This window comes from Scyliorhinus canicula, chromosome 12 (assembly GCF_902713615.1).
Source record: "Scyliorhinus canicula chromosome 12, sScyCan1.1, whole genome shotgun sequence".
Lineage (NCBI taxonomy): Eukaryota > Metazoa > Chordata > Chondrichthyes > Carcharhiniformes > Scyliorhinidae > Scyliorhinus > Scyliorhinus canicula.
In genome coordinates, this window is record NC_052157.1 from 71934149 (window position 1) to 71941940 (window position 7792).

The following is a 7792-nucleotide window of genomic DNA, read 5'->3' on the forward strand; positions in this document are numbered from 1 at the left end:
AATCCCGCTGTACCGCTCACTCTCCAGTCTGTTTAATAGCCCACCCAGAGTAATCCCGCTGTACCGCTCACTCTCCAGGCTGTTTGATATCTCACCAAGAGTAATCCGTCGGTACCGCACACACTCCAGTCTATTATCCCACACCGAGTAATCCCGCTGTACCGCTCACTCTCCAGTCTAATATCCCACCCAGAGTACTCCCGCTGTACTGCTCACTCTCCAGTCTGATATCCAACCCCGAGTAATCCCGCTGCACCACTCACTTTCCAGTCTGTTTAACATGCCCCCCCCCAGAGTAATCACACTGTACCGCTCACTCTCCAGAGTGCTTAATATCCCACCCAGAGTAATCACGCTGTTTTGCTCACTCTCCAGTCTAATATCCCATCCAGAGTAATCCCGTTCGACCACTCACACTCCAGTCTGTTTAATCCCCCATCCAGAGTAATCCCGCTGTACCGCTCACTCTTCAGTCCAATATCCCACCCAGAATAAACTTGTTGTACCGCTCACTCTCAAGTCTGTTTAATATCCCACCCAGCGTAATCCCGCTGTACCGCTCACTCTCCTGACTGTTCAATATCCCACCCAGAGTAATCCTGCTCGTCCGGTCACTCTCCAGTCTGTTTAATATCTCACCCAGAGTAATCTAGCTGTACCGCTGACTCTCCAATCTGTTTAAAATCCCACCCACAGTCATCTCGCTGTACCGCTCACTCTCCAGACTGTTTAATCCCACCAAGAGTAATCCTGCTGTGCTGCTCACTCTCCAGTCTAATATCCCATCCAGAGTAATCTCGTTATACTGCTCACTCTCCAGTCTGTTTAATATCCCACCCAGAGTAATCTTGTTGTACCGCTCACTCTTCAGTCTGTTTAATATCCCACCCAGAGTAATCCCGCTGTACCGCTCACTCTTCAGTCCAATATCCAACCCAGAATAAACTTGTTGTACCGCTCACTCTCAAGTCTGTTTAATATCCCACCCAGCGTAATCCCGCTGTACCGCTCACTCTCCTGACTGTTCAATATCCCACCCAGAGTAATCCTGCTCGTCCGGTCACTCTCCAGTCTGTTTAATATCTCACCCAGAGTAATCTAGCTGTACCGCTGACTCTCCAATCTGTTTAAAATCCCACCCACAGTCATCTCGCTGTGCCGCTCAGTCTCCAGTCTAATATCCCATCCAGAGTAATCCCGCTGTACCCCTCATTTTCCAGTCTAATATCCCACCCAGAGTAATCCCGCTGTACCGCTCATTCTCCAGTCCAATATTCCACCCAGAGTAATCCCGCTGCACCGCTCACTCTCCAGTCTAATATCCCACGCAGAATAATCCTGCTGTACCGCTCGCTCGCCAGACTGTTTACTATCCCGCTCAGAGTAATCCCGCTGTACCGCTCAATCTCCAGTCTAATATCCCACCCAGAGTAATCCCGCTGTACCGCTCACTCTCCAGTTTAATATCCCATCCAGAGTAATATCCCTGTACCGCTCCCTCTCCAGTCTAATATCCCACCCAGAGTAATCCCGCTGTACCACTCACTCTCCAAACTGTTTATTATCCCACCGAGAGTAATCCCGCTGTAACGCTCACTCTCCAGTTTAATATCCCATCCAGAATACTATCCCTGTACCGCTCCCTCTCCAGTCTGTTTAATATCCCATCCAGAGTAATCTCGCTGTACCGCTCACTCTCCAGTCTGTTTAATATCCCACCCAGCGTAATCCCGCTGTACCGCTCATTCTCCAGTCTGTTCAATATCCCACCCAGAGTAATCCTGCTCGTCCGGTCACTCTGCAGTCTGTTTAATATACCACCCAGAGTAATCTAGCTGTACCGCTGACTCTCCAATCTGTTTAATATCCCACCCACAGTAATCCCGCTGTACTGAACACTCTCCAGTCTAATATCCCGCTCAGAGTAATCCCGCTGTACCCCTCATTTTCCAGTCTAATATCCCACCCAGAGTAATCCCGCTGTACCACTCACTCTCCAGACTGTTTATTATCCCACCGAGAGTAATCCCGCTGTTCCGATCACTCTCCAGTCTAATATCCCACCCAAACTAATCCCGCTGTCCCGTTCACTCTCCAGTCTGTTCAATATCCCACCCAGAGTAATCCCGCTGTTCCCCTCATTTTCCAGTCTAATATCCCACCCAGAGTAATCCGGCAGTACCGCTCACACTCCAGTGTGTTTAATATCCCAGCCAGCGTTATCCTGCTGAACCGCTCACTCTCCAGTTTGTTTAATATCCCACCCAGAGTAATCCCACTGTACCGCTCACTCTCCTGTATAATATCCCACCCAGAGTAATCCCTCTGTACCGCTCACTCTCCTGTATAATATCCCACCCAGAGTAATCCCGCTGTGCCGCTCACTCTCTAGTCTAATATCCCACCCAGAGTAATCCCGCTGTACCGCTCACTCTCCAGTCTGTTTAATATCCCACCCAGAGTAATCCCGCTGTACCGCTCACTCTCCAGGCTGTTTAATATCCCACCCAGAGTAATCCCGCTGTACCGCACACACTGCAGTCTATTATCCCACACCGAGTAATCCCGCTGTACCGCTCACTCTCCAGTCTAATATCCCACCCAGAGTACTCTCGCTGTACTGCTCACTCTCCAGTCTGATATACAACCCCGAGTAATCCCGCTGCACCACTCACTTTCCAGTCTGTTTAACATGCCACCCCCAGAGTAATCACACTGTACCGCTCACTCTCCAGTCTGTTTAATATCCTACCCAGAGTAATCCCGCTGTACTGCTCACTCTCCAGTCTAATATCCCACCCAGAGTACTCCCGCTGCACCGCTCACTCTCCAGACTGCTTCATATCCCACCCAGAGTAATCCCGCTATACCGCTCACTCTCCAGACTGCTTCATATCCCACCCAGAGTAATCCCGCTGTACTGCTCACTCTCCAGTCTAATATCTCACCCAGAGTACTCCCGCTGTACTGCTCACTCTCCAGTCTGATATCCAACTCCGAGTAATCCTGCTGCACCACTCACTTTTCAGTCTATTTAACATGCCCCCCCCCAGAGTAATCACACTGTACCGCTCACTCTCCAGTCTGTTTAATATCCCACCCAGAGTAATCCCGCTGTACCGCTCACTCTCCAGACTACTTAATATCCCACCCAGAGTAATCCCGCTGTATTGCTCACTCTCCAGTCTAATATCTCATCCAGAGTAATCCCGCTCGACCACTCACTCTCCAGTCTGTTTAATCCCCCATCCAGAGTAATCCCGCTGTACCGCTCACTCTCCAGACAGTCTCATATCCCACCCAGAGTAATCCTGCTGTGCCACTCACTCACCAGACAGTTTAATATCGCACCCAGAGTAATCCCGCTGTACCGCTCACTCTCCAGTCTAATATCCCACCCGGAGTACTCCCGCTGTACTGCTCACTCTCCAGTCTGATATCCAACCCCGAGTAATCCCGCTGCACCACTCACTTTTCAGTCTATTTAACATGCCCCCCCCAGAGTAATCACACTGTACCGCTCACTTTCCAGTCTGTTTAATATCCTACCCAGAGTAATCCCGCTGTCCCGTTCACTCTCCAGTCTGTTCAATATCCCACCCAGAGTAATCCCGCTCGTCCGCTCACTCTCCAGTCTGTTTAATATCCCACCCAGAGTAATCCCGCTGTACCGATCACTCTCCAGTCTGTTTAATATCCCACCAAGAGTAATCTAGCTGTACCGCTGACTCTCCAGTCTGTTTAATATCCCACCCCAGAGTAATCCCACTGTACCGCTCACTCTCCAGTCTAATATCCCATCCAGAGTAATCCCGCTGTACCCCTCATTTTCCAGTCTAATATCCCACCAAGAGTAATCCCGCTGTACCGCTCACTCTCCAATCCAATATTCCACCCAGAGTAATCCCGCTGCACCGCTCACTCTCCAGTCTAATATCCCACCCAGAGTAATCCCGCTGTACCGCTCACTCTCCAGTCTGTTTAATATCCCACCCAGAGTAATCCCGCTGTACCGCTCACTCTTCAGTCCAATATCCCACCCAGAATAATCTCGTTGAACCGCTCACTCTCAAGTCTGTTTAATATCCCACCCAGCGTAATCCCGCTGTACCGCTCACTCTCCAGTCTGTTCAATATCCCACCCAGAGTAATCCTGCTCGTCCGGTCACTCTCCAGTCTGTTTAATATCCCACCCAGAGTAATCTAGCTGTACCGCTGACTCTCCAATCTGTTTAATATCCCACCCACAGTCATCCCGCTGCACCGCTCACTCTCCAGTTTAATATCCCACCCAGAGTAATCTTGTTGTACCGCTCTCTCTCCAGTCTGTTTAATATCCCACCCAGAGTAATCCCGCTGTACCGCTCACTCTTCAGTCCAATATCCCACCCAGAATAATCTCGTTGTACCGCTCACTCTCAAGTCTGTTTAATATCCCACCCAGTGTAATCCCGCTGTACCACTCACTCTCCAGTCTGTTCAATATCCCACCCAGAGTAATCCTGCTCGTCCGGTCACTCTCCAGTCTGTTTAATATCCCACCCAGAGTAATCTAGCTGTACCGCTGACTCTCCAATCTGTTTAATATCCCACCCACAGTCATCCCGCTGTACTGAACACTCTCCAGACTGTTTAATCCCTCCATGAGTAATCCCGCTGTGCCGCTCACTCTCCAGTCTAATATCACATCCAGAGTAATCCCGCTGTACCCCTCATTTTCCAGTCTAATATCCGACGCAGAGTAATCCCGCTGTACCACTCACTCTCCAGTCTAATATCTCACCCAAACTAATTCCGCTGTCCCGTTCACTCTCCAGTCTGTTCAATATCCCACCCAGAGTAATCCCGCTCGTCCGCTCACTCTCCAGTCTGTTTAATATCCCACCCAGAGTAATCCCGCTGTGCCGCTCACTCTCCTGACTGTTTAATATCCCATCCAGAGTAATCCCGCTGTACCCCTCATTTTCCAGTCTCATATCCCACCCAGAGTAATCCCGCTGTACCGCTCATTCTCCAGTCCAATATTCCACCCAGAGTAATCCCACTGCACCGCTCACTCTCCAGTCTAATATCCCAAGCAGAATAATCCTGCTGTACCACTCGCTCGCCAGACTGTTTAATATCCCGCTCAGAGTAATCCCGCTGTACCGCTCAATCTCCAGTCTAATATCCCACCCAGAGTAATCCCGCTGTAACGCTCACTCTCCAGTTTAATATCCCATCCAGAGTAATATCCCTGTACCGCTCCCTCTCCAGTCTGTTTAATATCCCATCCAGAGTAATATCCCTGTACCGCTCCCTCTCCAGTCTGTTTAATATCCCATCCAGAGTAATCTCGCTGTACCGCTCACTCTCCAGTCTGTTTAATATCCAACCCAGAGTAATCCCGCTGTACCGCACATTCTCCAGTCTGTTCAATATCGCACCCAGAGTAATCCTGCTCGTCCGGTCACCCTCCAGTCTGTTTAATATCCTACCCAGAGTAATCCCGCTGTCCCGTTCACTCTCCAGTCTGTTCAATATCCCACCCAGAGTAATCCCGCTCGTCCGCTCACTCTCCAGTCTGTTTAATATCCCACCCAGAGTAATCCCGCTGTACCGATCACTCTCCAGTCTGTTTAATATCCCACCCAGAGTAATCTAGCTGTACCGCTGACTCTCCAATCTGTTTAATATCCCACCCACAGTAATCCCGCTGTACTGAACACTCTCCAGACTGTTTAATATCCCACCCAGAGTAATCCCGCTGTGCCGCTCACTCTCCAGTCTAATATCCCATCCAGAGTAATCCCGCTGTACCCCTCATTTTCCAGTCTAATATCCCACCCAGAGTAATCACACTGTACCGCTCACTCTCCAGTCTGTTTAATATCCTACCCAGAGTAATCCCGCTGTACCGCTCACTCTCCAGACTGCTTCATATCCCACCCAGAGTAATCCCGCTGTACCGCTCACTCTCCAGACTGCTTCATATCCCACCCAGAGTAATGCCGCTGTACTGCTCACTCTCCAGTCTAATATCTCACCCAGAGTACTCCCGCTGTACTGCTCACTCTCCAGTCTGATATCCAACTCCGAGTAATCCTGCTGTACCACTCACTTTTCAGTCTATTTAACATGCCCCCCCCAGAGTAATCACACTGTACCGCTCACTCTCCAGTCTGTTTAATATCCCACCCAGAGTAATCCCGCTGTACCGCTCACTCTCCAGACTACTTAATATCCCACCCAGAGTAATCCCGCTGTATTGCTCACTCTCCAGTCTAATATCTCATCCAGAGTAATCCCGCTCGACCACTCACTCTCCAGTCTGTTTAATCCCCCATCCAGAGTAATCCCGCTGTACCGCTCACTCTCCAGACAGTCTCATATCCCACCCAGAGTAATCCTGCTGTGCCACTCACTCACCAGACAGTTTAATATCGCACCCAGAGTAATCCCGCTGTACCGCTCACTCTCCAGTCTAATATCCCACCCGGAGTACTCCCGCTATACTGCTCACTCTCCAGTCTGATATCCAACCCCGAGTAATCCCGCTGCACCACTCACTTTTCAGTCTATTTAACATGCCCCCCCCAGAGTAATCACACTGTACCGCTCACTTTCCAGTCTGTTTAATATCCTACCCAGAGTAATCCCGCTGTCCCGTTCACTCTCCAGTCTGTTCAATATCCCACCCAGAGTAATCCCGCTCGTCCGCTCACTCTCCAGTCTGTTTAATATCCCACCCAGAGTAATCCCGCTGTACCGATCACTCTCCAGTCTGTTTAATATCCCACCAAGAGTAATCTAGCTGTACCGCTGACTCTCCAGTCTGTTTAATATCCCACCCCAGAGTAATCCCACTGTACCGCTCACTCTCCAGTCTAATATCCCATCCAGAGTAATCCCGCTGTACCCCTCATTTTCCAGTCTAATATCCCACCAAGAGTAATCCCGCTGTACCGCTCACTCTCCAATCCAATATTCCACCCAGAGTAATCCCGCTGCACCGCTCACTCTCCAGTCTAATATCCCACCCAGAGTAATCTTGTTGTACCGCTCACTCTCCAGTCTGTTTAATATCCCACCCAGAGTAATCCCGCTGTACCGCTCACTCTTCAGTCCAATATCCCACCCAGAATAATCTCGTTGTACCGCTCACTCTCAAGTCTGTTTAATATCCCACCCAGTGTAATCCCGCTGTACCACTCACTCTCCAGTCTGTTCAATATCCCACCCAGAGTAATCCTGCTCGTCCGGTCACTCTCCAGTCTGTTTAATATCCCACCCAGAGTAATCTAGCTGTACCGCTGACTCTCCAATCTGTTTAATTTCCCACCCACAGTCATCCCGCTGTACTGAACACTCTCCAGACTGTTTAATCCCTCCATGAGTAATCCCGCTGTGCCGCTCACTCTCCAGTCTAATATCACATCCAGAGTAATCCCGCTGTACCCCTCATTTTCCAGTCTAATATCCGACGCAGAGTAATCCCGCTGTACCACTCACTCTCCAGTCTAATATCTCACCCAAACTAATTCCGCTGTCCCGTTCACTCTCCAGTCTGTTCAATATCCCACCCAGAGTAATCCCGCTCGTCCGCTCACTCTCCAGTCTGTTTAATATCCCACCCAGAGTAATCCCGCTGTGCCGCTCACTCTCCTGACTGTTTAATATCCCATCCAGAGTAATCCCGCTGTACCCCTCATTTTCCAGTCTCATTTCCCACCCAGAGTAATCCCGCTGTACCGCTCATTCTCCAGTCCAATATTCCACCCAGAGCAATCCCGCTGCACCGCTCACTCTCCAG